Consider the following 15,603-nt stretch of genomic DNA (forward strand, 5'->3'; position numbering starts at 1 on the left):
GAAGAATTGGGAGCCCAAATTTTACGCCAATTGATCTATTCCCCTCTTTTTGTTTCTTGGGGCATCTTTCCTTTTTTTTTTTTTTTTTTTGGTCCCTCCTTAGCTTTTTATGCGCTCATAATCAAATTGTACCCACTCCCTAAGTAACAGGGGAGCAGTGATGAAGTAATGAATGCGCTGAGCCGTCATCATCAACTACCACCATGTCCTGCTCTCCGCCATTTATCGCCTTTAATTGATTTTTGTTTTTTATCTATCTCTGTCGCTTGGCCTGAGTTGGGAGTGGAGTCTCTGTGGGGTGCTGGCCACGCACCCACAGAGAAACAAAAGGAATTGAGAAGGCCGCTGTCTGGCCTGACTTCTGAGGACAGTGGCTGGCTGGTCCTTGGGAGTTCTGAGTAGTGGAGGGGGCGTGGGACAGTGTCCCCTCAAGTGTTAGGAAGGTGCTCGGAGGCCACAAAGATGGGGCCCCCATCTGGTTACTGCCAGCTGGGGGGGAAGGGGATGTAGATGTGAGAGTAGATAGGTTCCATCAGGCGGGAGCAAGTGGCTGCTTTCTGAGCACTTGGGGAGTCATCCCCCCGTCCCTCAGTGTCATCTTGCCCATTCCTCAGCACCCCACCTTGTCCCCAGGAGGTCTGGAGCTCTACAGACCTCCTGGGGCCAGGGTGGGGTGAGGCCTGGAGCTGGGGAAGCTAGGAGGCTTAAAGCCTGCAGAGCCAGGAGAGCTGTTCACATGGGGTCACCTGGACCCCGAGGCCCGAGGGTCTGGCAAGCCATAGCAGCCACTCTATGGTGCCTAAGACTGTGGCAGGGACCAGGGCGGCTGGAGGTTTACCTCACCCCCACTTCTGCCTCCAGTGCAGTCCCCCTGCCCAACAGTCCACTAGCAGTCTAGAGGCCCGAGGCTTCTGGGCCCAGGTGACAGGACTGGCATCACCCTGGGGGCGGTGTGTGTCAGCCCGACCGTGGCACAGAGGGTTCCTTGGCAAGTGCCTGAAGAATGGGCCATTCGGAACATTGGACAGAAACTTAAAAGAGTAAATTATTATAATTGGAGAATGTGAATTGGCCTGATACCCAAAAGATCTCGAGGCACCCGAAATTACCTGCCCATTCGACTGGACACCCACCCACCCAGTGTTAATTTGCCTCGCCGGGATGGGTGCTCTCAGGGGCATTTGCCAACTACCCTCTGTGTCCCCAAATTTGCAGTTCTCCCCAATCAGAGATCACCCTGATGCAGGCCCCTCCCTGACCTCCCGTGCCTAGTGTGGCCCTCCATCTTGTCTCTTCCATGCTGTCTTCAGCGGGATCCCCTCTTGGGTCCCTCCCTTTGTCATCACCTGAAGACCCCCACGCGTCGAACGCCATATGTCACCTGTGCCACTGTCTGTGTCAGCTATCAGTGGCCCCAGGTGTTTGCCTCAACTCAGTCCCTTTAACATGCTATTTCTGGCAAAACCCAAAGGCTTGGGTTTTGTTTTTAACCTGTTAACGCTTGCAAACCTAATAAAGCATTTAAAATACTATTTTCTGAGTTCTTTATTATTGTATTTGGGGGTGAGAAGGAGGGAAAGTTGGGTGGGACGGGAGGAAAGAAGGGTGCCTGCCTGGGAGGCAGCGGGTGAGGAGGAAAGTCTCTGGAGGATGCATCCCTCAGGGCCTACCACAAGAAATGGGCTCAATGAGGCACTCTCTGAGGATCCCAGAGGGTTGGGGACAACTTGAGGACTTCTCAAAAAATGGGGTGCTTTGTGGATAGAGGGATCCCATGATGTTTTTTCAATGAATCATGTGCCATGAATACCCAACCAGGGGAACATTGCCTTTAGCTTTGGGGGGTGGGGAGGAGGGTCTTCTGGAAATGTCTAGTTAGTGTTGGACAGCCCATGTCCAACTCAGGGTGACAAACACCTGGGATGCACATGTAGTGCATGTTCCCTGCACATGTAGTCACTGCTGCTGTCCCCTCTCTGAAGGCTATGCTGGAGCCTGTCCCCAGTAGTTAGTAGATCAACCTGTCCAGTGACAATGGCCTTCAGGGTCCCTGACCCTGGGAGAAAAGTGAGGCCTGCCCCTAGATGCTTGGAGCCTGGCTTGGATATCTTCTTTCCACTTCGTCATTCTTCCCTACCCTCTCCCCAACTTCTCCCAGGGCAGGTAGGCATCTGCCCTTCACCCATGTGGGAGGAGCCCAAGCAAGGGCCGCAGATGAGGCCCTGTGCCTGAGACCCTGCCCTTTTCCCAACCATTCCTTTGCACCAACATTTCTTTTTATTGTATGTGGCTAGTTTTTGAAATAGGGTCTCACACTCTACCCCAGACAAGCCTGGAACTGTGTATGGATGTCCATGCTGGTCTAGAATTCAATGAAATCCCAATCCTCCTGCCTCAGCCCCTCAAGTGCTGAAATGACAGGTGTGAGACACGTTTTTTATTTTGTGTTCACTCGAGGGTCTCTGCTGGCCATGCTGTGGGGTGTGACCTCTGGAGGTCTCCAGGCAGCATACCTATCCAAGGGCTACTTCCAAACTCAGGGTGTGCAGTGGTCATGGGGGATTGCTTGGAAGAAGCAAGCTTATCCTTAAAGAGGAAAACTGGACAGCAGTAAGGTGGAAATAAAGGGGATTGGGCTCATGAGACCACCCTGGCTTAACAGTTAAGGCCAGAATGGGGCCTGATATGAACTCAACACTATGGGCAGACCACCTTCCCAGTCAGTGAGTCTTCTGAAAGCCATCAGCCCAGAGCTGGCCACTCCCCTGAGGACGGTGCAGTGTGTTCCCACCCAGTAACTCCTGAAAGCCTACTGTGGGCCTGTCCACTCTCTGTCAACTCCACAGTGACCTAGGCCCCTGTGGAGCAGGAATTGGGGTGTCCAGGCTCCAGACTCTCACCCCTTTTCCCAGGCTGGTCCCTTCCTGACTTGCTAGCCAAGTTCACCTAAACCTGGAGTTCTTGGCACCTCCTGCCATCTCCCCTTGTCCCTTTCTTCACCCCTGGAGCTCCCAGGGTGGCTTCATACTCCACTGAAATTGTCCTCCACTCTCACAGTAGGGGACAGCTGCCTTCCCTAGTGCCTGCATGGCATCCTTTGACCTCCCTGAAGTCCTGGGTATAATCAGCCACTTTGCCCAGACCTTTTGGATTAGTTCTTACCTCTCAGAAACTCCCTCAAAGCTCCCTCAGGTGTCTCAGGACAGTCTCGGGCTCTCTTTTCTATCCTTTTCCTGCTTGGCCAATTCTGTTTGCCAAAGAAACTCTTCCCTCCATATATCCAGTTACCTGTCTGTCTGTCTGTCTGTCTGTCTGCCCAACTTTCTAACTCCCATTCATCCTCTTGCTTATCCATCCTCCAACCAATCATCCATCAGTCTACCCTCCCACTCATCTATTTCATCCATATATCCATATGTCTACCCAAACATCCACCTATCTGGATGTTTACCATTTAAACATTTAACTCATACATTTAACCATTCATCCCTCCATCCCTTTACATACCCATCCATTTATCCATCCACCGACTCATCCTTCCACCTAATGATTCACACACTGATACATATCCACCCACCCATTTGTCCACTTATCCCCCAAGCCCACCTAGTCATCCACCATCCATCTCCCTACCTACCCACCCACTAATCTACCTATATCCATACATCCACCCACCTATCCTTTCCCATTTACCCACCCTTCACCCATGCACCCATTCATCTATTCACTCATCTATCTCCTATCCACTGATGCACACACTCATCTACCATTCATTCATTCACCCATCCATAGCATCCATACATTCATTATATACCTACCCATCCATCCACAGCATCCATGCATATATTCATTATGCCATTCATTCACCCATCCACTCATTCGTCCAGCCATCTGTCTGCCCATTCGCTCCCACACCCACCTACCCGTCTACCCGTTTACTCATTCACATGACCACCCATCCACCCACCCGTCTACCTGTCAATTTACCCATCCATCTACTTAACCATCATCTATCCACTCACCCATCTACCCATTCACACATCCCACAATAACATACTCACCTATTCATCCGCATAATCTCTCATCCATCAATCCATATATCTACCCATCCACTCACCATTCTACCCACCCATACACTAATCCACTCGTCTATCCATTCATCCACCTACTCACCCATTTGTTCACTCATCTATCTACCAATTCATCCATGCACATACAGCCATTTATTCATTCACCCATCCACTCATCCACCAATCTATCCCTCTACCTACCTCCCACCCACCATGACTCATCCATCTATTCATTTGCCAACTCATTAAGACACCTGTTTATTTACCTGATCACCCACCAACCAACCATCTATCTATCCATTACCCACTAACCATCCATCCATCTACCACTTACCCCATCCACACATGTGTGTGGGAAGCTACAATGTTCAGGGTGCCTTGGCAGGAGCTGGATGAGTGTGGTAGAAGTGCTGAATAGGTCTCACCAAGAAGATGACACAGAGAATGTGGCAAGTGTAGAGAAGAACATATAAAGGTAGGGATGCACATGACTGGACCTGGAGTATCAAACATCACTTTGAATGTGGTAGGGTTGCAGCAGGAGGAGGTACAACTATAAGAGGTGAGGCCAGAGCTGGAACAAGATCAATCACATGGGCCATATTGGCCATTGCTGTTCACTCGACAAATACGTATGGATATCTCTTCAATGGTGTAAATAGTGTCCTCCAGAAATACATATTTACCTCCTGACCTAGAGATCTATAGATGTGACCTTATTTAGAGAAAGGAAGAATCTTTGAAAAACATATAAGAATTTTGCCATGGTATTGTTTTTAGTTTACGATAGACCTAACTCAGATGACAGATGTCCTCAGAAGACACAAAGACAGAAAATGTAACAGAAGGAATAAGATTATACAAAGACAGAGGCAGGGGCTGGAGTGATGTAGTCACAAGCTGGGGTATGCCTGAGGGCCCTGGAGGTTGGAAGAGGCAGGAAGAACCACCATCTGGATTACTGGGAAGAAGTGTGACCTTGGCCCACCTTGATAGTTGATGCTAGGCTCCTGATCTCTAAAAGAACGTGTTCCTATTGTAGAAGCTCCCAGTTTGGGGTTGTTTAGGAAAGGAATTGCACTGGAGTGCCCTCACTCTGTTACAGCCCAGTTCTGGATACAGAAGGCCCCACATCAAGCAGTTTCAATAGGAACTTCTATTTGGTGGTCTGAGCCCTGTCCATTTCCTCACCTGCTCCACTCACCTGCTTGCAGCATCAAGGTAGTGGTAACAAGACCAGACACCATCCCACTTCTGCTTAAAACATGCCAGCAGGTTCTACATAAGTCAACCAACTCTGGGTGACATGAAGCCACCCTGACACACCCAGTCAGCCACTAGAGCCTGACATCTGGGGACCTCTGAGCCTTTGCAAGGGCTGCCCTGCCTGGATCAATTCCTCTGAGAGACCTGACCCAGGTAACCTTTCTTGACCAGGCCATCCTCCACAAGGCCTACCCTGAGCACCCCCTGAGGACCCTGTACACAATGGTACTCCATATACATGTGCCCCTCGCAAAGGCAGGCTCCAGGAATGAAGAGAACAGGCTTTCAAATGGTAACTCCTGGGCTCATTTGTTCCCCAGGACTACAACCTAAAGACTCTGCTACTCATCTTCTCTGTGCTCACAAACCACAAGACAGATTCTCAACCCCTTCTAGACATATTCCTCATGAAACCGGAATGATGGATCCAGAGCTTTCCACTCTCTACCTAGAATCCTCTGTGGCTCACATGGACACAGGCTTTGACCTCAGCACATGACCTCTCCCCCATATCTCAGTTGTGACACACCCTGCCTTCATCCCCTGGGTCCTCTCACCCAGTGTCCCCACACCCAGTCCTCTTACACTGCCCTCTCTCCCAGACCCTTCGGTATCTGTCATTATCCTGGTGACTTTGGCATGCCTTCTGCTATCCTGGGTAGTTCTGTTCTGAACCCCCCAAATATTTGGTCTTCTTTAGATAGCAGTCAGGCCCCTGCCCGTCTCGCAGAAATGCAGTGACCACAGCATAAGATGCCTACTGTCAGATCCTCCCAGAGCTTGTCTGGAGTTCTCTGGAGCCTTATTGCAGAGCCGGCAAGAAAGGTGGTGCATCTGGGGACCCCAGGGCAGCCAAGCTTCTCCATTTCCATCTTCTTCAGGGGTGAGTCCTCCTCTTTGGTGGCCTCTTACTCTTGGACCAGTGCTGTGGACCAGGTCATCAGATTCCTCTTTAAGCACTTGTTTCCACCTGTCCTGGTGCCCTGGCTCCCAGGGTCCTCAGGTCCTGAGGCCTGGCTCCCGGCAGTAGCTCTTCGCTAGGTAGAAGCAGGCTGGGGTTGGGGGTGGTCCCATGCTGACAGGACCCCCAACTCTGGCCTCTCTACCTGCTTTGCTGAGCTCTGCCCCTGCCCAGCCCCCTTCTGGCCGTTGGGATGAGGCCTCAGGCCTCATTAGCGCAGCCTGCAGCCTCTCCCGCTCCCAGCCCCAGCCAACCCAGGCCTCTGCCGGCCAGAAACCAAGAAGAAAATGCCTGTTTATGCCAGTTATGCCGAAAGCAAAACAGTTTGTGGTTTGTGACCCAAATTTTTTGCCTTTTTTTTTTTCAGAACATAACAAAGCCCAAGACAACTCCCTCCCTGCCCCCACCCTCCCCCCAGGCAGCCCGAACTGATCTGTTTACACTGGCTGCTATGCACCCCCACTGGCCTCTGCTTTGGCTGTGCCCTCATCCTGGGTACTGGGAGCCCCCAGGAAGGGATTGCAGGCCTGGTGAAATAGTGGGAAAACTGAAGGAACCGGAGGAGGCTCTGTCTCCCCTGGGGCAACAGAAGGATGGATCTGGAGACTAGCTGTATTAGGATTTGGTCAGATTGGATCCATCCCGGACAGAGCAAAAATACTGTCTGGATGTTCCCCAGGTCTGCCCTGAAGTACCAAGCACCTACCTCCATTTCACAGGACTGGCTCTTAGACCAATGGGCCCCACCTGTCTACTGGCCTCCTTCCTGCATCTCCTCATCCCTCAAGGCCCATGATGCCCTGAAACCCACAGAGCAGGGATGTCCTCTGTCTTTGTGACCTGGATCAGTGGGTCAACAGATGAACAGCCAGGTGTTTTGTGGCTGCTGTTGTGAAAGTATGAGCTACCCCTGGGGAACTGGTTGGAACTGATGGCTTGGGCACTGTGGAAGTCCAGTGGTCAGGGCCCTGGCCGTACAGAAGGAAGGACAGGGTCCTTGCTTGCTCTTGCTCTTTAGGGGGTCAGGAAAGTTAAGCAAGCCTGTCTTTAGTTTGAGCCTTACCACAGGCCCCAGTTCCTATACCAACTCACTTTTCCCGGGCAATCCTGGTCTTTACTCATTTTCATTCTCCTGTTCGCATCAGTCTGCATCATAGAAGGGTCTTTTTCTGAGTCAAGGGAACCCTGAGATAAGTGCCACTTACACCCCAGAGGGGTCAGAAGGATGGCATCTGGACCTGAAAAGGACCTCTCATCCCCATGAGAAATCTTCCTCCCTTGCATCCAAAGAGGGCAGAACAGGAAGTCCTAGACATGGAGGGCTGGAAGAGTCTCTTTTTAGCAGGAACAACCAGGAACTCAAAGCAGCCCAGCATTGAGTCCTGACTCCAAACCTCAGCTCACCCTGTCAGGAGCTCTGGTGGCAACAGAGAGATTTTAGGAAGAGGCCAAGGCACCCAGATGCAAGTTCAGGAAAGATGCTGTAGAGTATGAGGTGCACTGTAGCTAGGGAAGGTTTGTGGGGCTGTGATGGTGGCAACCAGAGGGGCAGGATGGGGTTGGGAACAGGGCGGTGCTCCAGCTGGGAGGAGCACAGTATGGACAAACTAGGGTGGGGTGTTCTTCCCAGCCCTCCCAGTTCCATCGAGGGCAGGTCTGGGCTCATCTGCTGGTGGGGTTGAGGGCAAGCAGAGAGTACTGCCCTGAAGGCCATTGGGGGCTGCCCTTGGCCAGGCTGGCAGGCTTCCTGACTGGCCTGGAGCATTGCTTTGGGAAGGTCTGGCCAGTACCTCTACTTCCCCCTCCCCTGCCTGTCATCCCTGGCCTCCCCTCGATCAGGACCAGATGTGCCTTGGAGCAGGAATTCTAGTTATTTGGTTAGCCAGCCGCTTGCCGGACTTTCTGATAAGGCAAATTGGTTCTCTACCGAGTTGGTCTTGAAAGGCAAGGAGGAGGAGAGAGAAAAAGATGCCCACCTTCCCCATCTTCCTGTGTCTATGACACCCCCAGACAGGTCCTTGGACCAGCTCCAGAAGCTTCTTTCTGACCCACACCGGGATGACAGAAGGTATGCCAGAGCCCAGAAAGTGGGAGTGGGCTAAGGCTGGGGGAGCCTCCCTATTCCCTGGGTTCATAGCCCGGTACAGGTGAAGAAATGTAGAGCAGAACTCCTACAGCTACAGGCAGCTGCTGCCATGGCTACACTATCCCCTCAGTGGTTCTACAACCTCAGATCCAGCTCAACACAGGGATCCTCTGTGACATCTGGGACGGAGAACTTACTGCTTCCTAGATGAGATACCCTCCCTTCTTCCCTCCCTCCCTCCCTCCCTTTCTTCCTTCTTACCTTCTTTCTTTCCTTTCCTTTCCCTGTAAGCCAACGTTCCTATTAGACCTCGGAGGAGCCCCTAGAACCAGGATGGAGTGATTGTTTGACGGACAAATATGTAGATGGACTGACTCATGGATGCACTGATGAATAGACACAAGGATGGATGGATGGGTATATGCATGAATATGTAGATGACTGGCAGATGGAAGAGTGGGAGGGATAGATGCATGAAAGTGCATCAGTCAAGTGGATCGATGGATGGGTGAGTGGATAGATAGATGCATGAAGCGTAGGTGGTTAGACGGATGCATAGAGGATAGGTTGAAGGTTGGATAGATGTGTGAACGGTTGAATGGATAGATTCATGAATGTGTGAATAAGTTGACAGGTTTGGAAAGGTGAATGGGTAGATGCATGAAGGTTTGTGGGGCTGTGATGGTTGCAACTATATGAATATATGACTATATAGAAGGATAGATGGAAGGGAAGATGAATGGGAAGGTAGATGGGTGTGTCAACTGTACAGCCCCAAGCATCCACCTGAGTTCTCAATGAAGAGTGAGTGAGGAGAGTAAAGAAGATGCAGTTTATGGAGTACCTGCTCCCATAGTGTGTGTAGATGCTCATTCTGGTTGTACCATGTCCTCTTTCTATAGTCTGCCCAAGCATAGGAGTTTAGAAATATTTACTAAATAAAATGTAAGGTAAATATCTAAATTTTTCTGGAGGATCTAGAAAATCTGAACACATCAACAACCAGGCTTCTACCTGGAAGTTATAAAAAAAATGGTAGCTTCATGGGCAGGTCTTTAAACTCTAACAACATCACTATGCCACACAAAGCACAGAAGATGACCAGCAGAAAACCCTGATACCAAACCCAATCTTGGTAGCACAAAAATAAATAAATAAATAAAAAGGAAAATCCACAGTTTAAAGTGACAGGTGAAGAAAGAAAGAAAAATTGCCCATCAAGGAATTAGCAAATTGAATCTGGCACTGTGCTTAAAGTAATAATACGATATGAGCAAGTAACATCAGCTTCCAGGAAGGCAAGGGTAACTCGTCCCTGAAAAACCCACTTGATAGGCCAAAGGAAGACCAACTGTTTAATACTGAGATAGCTCAGAAACATATTTGATAAAATCCAAAGTGCATTCCCAGTATTCCCAGTTATAATACATCACCCACCACCCATGTCTTAGTCCCTTTCTGTTGCTGTGATAAACACCATGAACAAAAGCAGCTTATGGAGGGAAGTTTATTATAGCTCCAGAGGGTAAGAGTCCATCACGGAGTGCAGGCATGGCAGCCAGTAGCGGACAAGGTAGCCACAGAAGAAAGCTGTCATGGGGCTACAGGTATCAAACCAGGGTCCTCTGGAAAAGCAGCCAGTGTTTGTAACCTCCGCGTCATCTCTCCAGCACACCTCCAGTTTCTTACAGCCAAATGTAATGGTTGCCAGCTCAGCTGCACTTGTGGCTGCTAAACTCCCACTCGTCCTGAAATTATCTGAGTCCTACCTCCTGCACTATCAAAATCCTAACCAAACAGCACTGCCGCAGAGGGAAACTCTAAGCCCTGAGCTGCAGCAAACAGAAACGACCTGGGGTCTCCAGATAATGAACAAAAGCAGAAAGATCCTGAAAGGAGAGTGAGGGCACAATGTGGTTATCAAAATCCGAACAGCAGCAAGTCAGCAGGCTTTCTGATTGGAGAACATTCCTACAGTGATGGGAAGTTATTAAAGAATGAGAAAGGGATCTTCAAAAGTGGTCAGAAGGAAGTGTACTAGTTACTTTTGTCTTTGCTGTCACCAATACCCAACAAGAAGCAACTCAGAGGAAAAAAAAGGTTTATTTTGGCTAACAGTTTAAGGGAATGTAGTCAATCATGGTGGAGCAGCCATGGTAGCGAGAGCAATTCATGGCGGCGTTGGTGGAAGCTTGCTCACATCTGGATGGGTCAGGAAGCAGACAGGAGTTTGGGAACAAAGATGAACTATAAACAGAAAGTCTTGTCCCAAAGTGACACATTTCCCCTATCTAGGCATTGCCTCCCGAAGACTCATACCCCACCCCACCTTCCCCAAACAGCAGCACAGCTGGAGACCAAGCATTCAAACACGTGGACCTATGGAGACTATTTCACATCTAAGACAAGGCATCAACTCCACTCACGTTCTGCTGGGACCAGGTTGAGGAGGGCCGAGAGCTGAGACGAGACAATTACAGGTGGTGCTGGTCATGTCAATCACCTGTTACTACAGACACCTCAGTATCCTCCAGAGCAGTGCAAAAATCTCTATGGGTAATGTTAAAATGCAGAGCACCATTTCAAATCACATGACACACATAAGGGACAAACCTGTGTCTTCTTCTCAGGGGAAAAGGCAACTGTGAGGGAAGCCCTGACCTTAGGATGGTTAGACAGACATTACAATGTCTCTAGTGGTCTGTAAAGGAAGCTGGATAACCGTGAATAAGAAGGTAGGGTGTCTCAGCAGGCAAAAATTATTTAAAGTGTCTAAATATATGTTTTGGAATATATATGGAAAGTACAGTTTCTGTAATGTAAAAAAAAATTATTGGAAGGGGTTAGGCACAGGCAGGGGGAGACAGGAAAAGCCATGAATGTGAAGAGACAGAGCAAGACAATACATCCAATGTGAGTATGACAGAAGAGGCAACAAACACTAAGATGAAGACTGGAGAGATGGCCCAGAAGTCAAGAGCACTGGTTGCTCTTGCAGAGGACGTGGGTTTGGTTTCTAGCACCCACATGGAGGCTCACAACCGGCAGCTTTAGGGACCCAATGCCTTCTTCTGACCTCCTTGGGCATCAGGTACGCATGTGGTGCATATACATACATGCAAGCAAAAAAAAGCCCAAATACACATAAAATAAATATTTAAAATTTGAAAATAGTAATATGAAGACTGAAGGACAAATGGATGGTGTGAGAAGTTTTAATCCTTGGTTGACTAACTGGAGCTCCAAATAAGGAGAGAGCAGGAGGTGGTGTGTGCCATAGGACGATGGGACTGTGTGACTGTATAACTACAGTCAGAGGGCTATCACCAGGAACCTCCACACTAGCTAAAAGCCTACACTTACCATTTCAAATAGTTCATAAAAAATAGGATCAGCTGAAAGAAAATTGTGTCTGAACTCACCAAAGTCAAGTCGATAAAAGTGAAAACACAAAAGAAAATCTCAAGCAAAGAAAATGGCATGGTGCCGAACAGGAGGCCGAGTCAGAGGATGGAAGACAGCTCCTCAGGAAACACGGCGGTCAGAAAACAGCAGGAGCACAGTGATCAGCGCCTTGAACCTGCTTCCATTAGCTCATGCCTTGCCTCTTCTGTCCAGTTTGCCTGGCTTCCTTCTTAGCTGTAGCTGCCAACCTGACCCAGCCCAGACTCACCTGAGAAGGGAGTGCCAATAGAGCGATTGCCCAGATCAGACTGACCTGTGGGTGTGTCTTTGGGGGACTGTGGGTGTGTCTGTGGGATATTGTCTTGATTGTTCATTGACGTAGGATGGCCCAGCCACTGTGGGTGGCACCATGCCCCAGACAGGTGATCCTGTACTATATAAGAATGCTAACTAAGCACAATCCTGTGAACAAGTCAGCAAGTGGCATTCCTCCATGGCACCTGCCCTGAGTTCCTAACCCTGATTTCCTTCGATGATAGACTATGACTGGAAGTGTAAACCAAATATACCCTTTCCTTCTCTAAGCTGCTTTTGGTAAAGTGTTTTTATCAGCGAATGAAACTAGGACACCTGTTCACCTTGATTCAATTTTTGGTCCCCCTTTCATTAAAGGCCATGTACCTAGTTCTACCCTTTCCCTTTTTTCTGACTTTCTCAGATTTACATCTTGGGGTGTGGGTCTCTTGTTTCATGGTCCTGGCTTTGAGTTCAGGTTCCCAAACTTGCTCATTTCATCTGCCAGGGTAGCATTCTCAGAACTACCCACCCTAGTCATACAGTTGCCTGAGCCAGGATCCTGTGGTAGAATATTGTCATTTGGGCATGACTCTACCACTGCTATCATTGGTACTCATGAGATCCTTATGAGATTGGGCCTGTGAACATTCATTCATAGGAGGGGGAAGGCCTGTCATCAGACACTCTCCTGAGGTTCCAGCCACTCTCCCACCCCTGTTCCCCACTTCTTAGCAGTATGTAATCCCACTGACGTGATCTTGGGAAGTATTCCATCCAAATCAAGGGGGTGAGGTTTTGGTGATGCAGCTATTTGGCCACCCCTCACCCATGTAAGCAACCCCCCAGCTAAACCCACTTGTTCACACAGCTGTATTTGGGTGGAATTAATGCTTCCCTTGATCTGCTGGTTTTGTCCTAACTAGAGTGAATTTGTTCACATCACTCCTTCTCTCTTGCCCTTCACCTCAGGCAAAGGACCCATTGACTCTCTAGCCTTCCCATCTTCACCCACAAGTTTTCAGGGACCAAGGGCCACTTGATGATACTTGCTGCTCATTTATCTGTTACTCCATCCTCAAAGTATAGCTTATTCTCCCTATTTGTTGACTGAACCATGTAAAGAAAGTCAGTCAATCACTTCCTAGTTCTGGAGTGGCCCAGGCTAGGTACTGGGCTGAACATCACCACGGAAGAGTCAAGGAAGGACAGGAATGCTACATGAGACCTGTCCCTGCAAACTCGCCATCTGGAGGTGGGTGGTGACAGCTAATAAGGACTTTAATGAGCTGATAGAATAATTATGGGCTGTGGAGAACAATGATGCCTCTGGGTCTGAACCCTCCTACACCTGGGTGGTACTCAGCTTCTCTTGCCGCTGAAGTCCAAGGCCAGAGATATTTGAGGACCTCTCATCTAGTCTGTACTCAACTTTGGCTCTCAGGCACAACCCCTTTCTCGAACCCCATCAGACACAGGCTCTGAAGGTTGAGGTGGAGTGGGGCAGATCATTCAAATGACTTCCATGGCTGGGAATGCATTCTACTTCATCCCCTTAGACAATTACTCTATGGGACGGCTCCTGGGTAAATTCTAGGGTTGGCATAGATTCATGTGCCATCTCAAAGCTGCCTCAGGGTTCTCTGGCATCTCAGGGAAGGCCCAAGGACTTTCGTGGTGTGGGTATATTCTCATGCTCCATTTTCAGCAATTTCCTCACTGTGGACACAGAGGTGACCAGCTTTCATTGCCAAGTTCCTCCCCTCTAACTCGTATGTCACATTCCCCCAAGTCCTCGTGGGCCGAAAGTGCTCCATATCCACTGGGAAATGCTTCTGACATCCCCAGAGGTATTCACTAGCCTCATCCCCCAACTGGGGAGACTGCAGCTCCAATGGGAGAGCTCAAGCTTGAGGATGTGGCCAATAAACACCTCTGGATTCAGGGATAGGGAGGCACTGCCTGGAGCTTGGAAGAGCTAGAAAAGAGGGAAGAAGGCAACCTGGGAGGAAGGTTCCAAGGCCCTGTGTTCTTCTACATTATAAGAAAGGCCAGGATCCCCTGATGAGTCTATGGCCTAGGCAGAAGGATGGAAGAGTGCACCTCCCCCCAGGGCCTGTGCTGCTCAAGCCTGCTCTCCTTCTGGCTGTTTGTGGCCTCCCACCAAGGGGTCTATCTGAATGCTCCATTGAAGTCAGATCTGAGTACAGGAGAAATCCCGAAGACCTCCTACAGTTCTGCGGCATCATTCTTGGTGGAGTCAGGCCTTGTGCCTCATTCTAGACAAACGGTGAATGGGAATATTGGCTGCCCTGGAGCAAAGGTGGTGCTGGCTCAGATAAGGAGGGAGGAAGGAGCGACTGGGCTGGGCTTATGAAAAGCACAGGAGCCAGACAAGAAGCCCAAGAGGGCATAAGCGGTTTAATCCTGATACGTCTGCTCAGTGCTGTTCCACAGAAATTCCTCATAGCCACTGTGGGCTACCAAACTTGCCTCCTAATTCATGTAATCCCATGACATTTTAGGAAGCTCCTCATCATTTTCCATGGGAAGAAGCTTGGGGCAGGCCTGTCACAACGAGCCATATGCTTACTTTGGCCACATTCCATTTGTCATTAGCAGAGGGGCAAATTTTGCTTAATAGAAGTAAAAAATCCAGGAAACCCCAAACTCCATTGCTGCTGGATTTGAGCAAGGGGCCTTATGACAGGCAGTCAGAGGAGCGCTGGGTAGACTGAAGAGAGCACGGAACAGGAGGGAATGAACATCTGCAGAGGAGGAGATGGGGTAAAGCGTCCAGTGGAGGCCCAGCAGCAGAAATATTCATAGCTGGGGATAACGGGAAGAACGGGAAAACAAGCTAGATAATGGAAGGTGGGCCACGGGATTGCTAGGACCAAAGTGTGGAGAGCAGGACAGGTTCACGGTGGTAGGAGCGATTCTGAGACATTCCCACAAAGGCCCTCCAGCAAGGACAGTGTGGCTGGGGGCAGAACAAAGGAGCTAGTCTGGAGACCTCTGGGAACATAGGGTCCACTTTGAGAAGTAACCTCAAGGCACTGGCCAGCTGACAGCTAGCTGAGGCCTGTCCTTGATGGACATTAAATCTCAATCCTGGAGTATATCTTTTTAACATTCAATAGGTACAGCTTTATATCAACAAAAAGCTCTTTTGGGGAGCCTACATAATTTTTAGGAATCTAAAGTTCTGAGGCCAGAATGACTGAGAAATGAGGTCATAGAACACAGGGCTTGGGAGTCACCAGTTCTGACTAACATCTGTATAAAGGATAGTGTGTCGTCTGTATAAATGTTGGTGTGTTGTCCAGCATCTGTGTGCTTCAGTGTCCCCTTGTGTCAAACAGAGACTCCATGAAGGTAGGCCTCACACAGGATGAGTTGTGTAAATAGCCCAGTTTTTGTCTGTTTCCCCATGAAGTAAAGCTGGTGACCTCAGAATCAAATATATAGTTAATCATTTAACAAGATAAAATTCTCATTAGGGTCAGGCTAGAGAGATG

Source organism: Myodes glareolus, chromosome 7 (genome assembly GCF_982192425.1).
Source record: "Myodes glareolus chromosome 7, mMyoGla1.1, whole genome shotgun sequence".
NCBI classification, from domain to species: Eukaryota; Metazoa; Chordata; class Mammalia; order Rodentia; family Cricetidae; genus Myodes; species Myodes glareolus.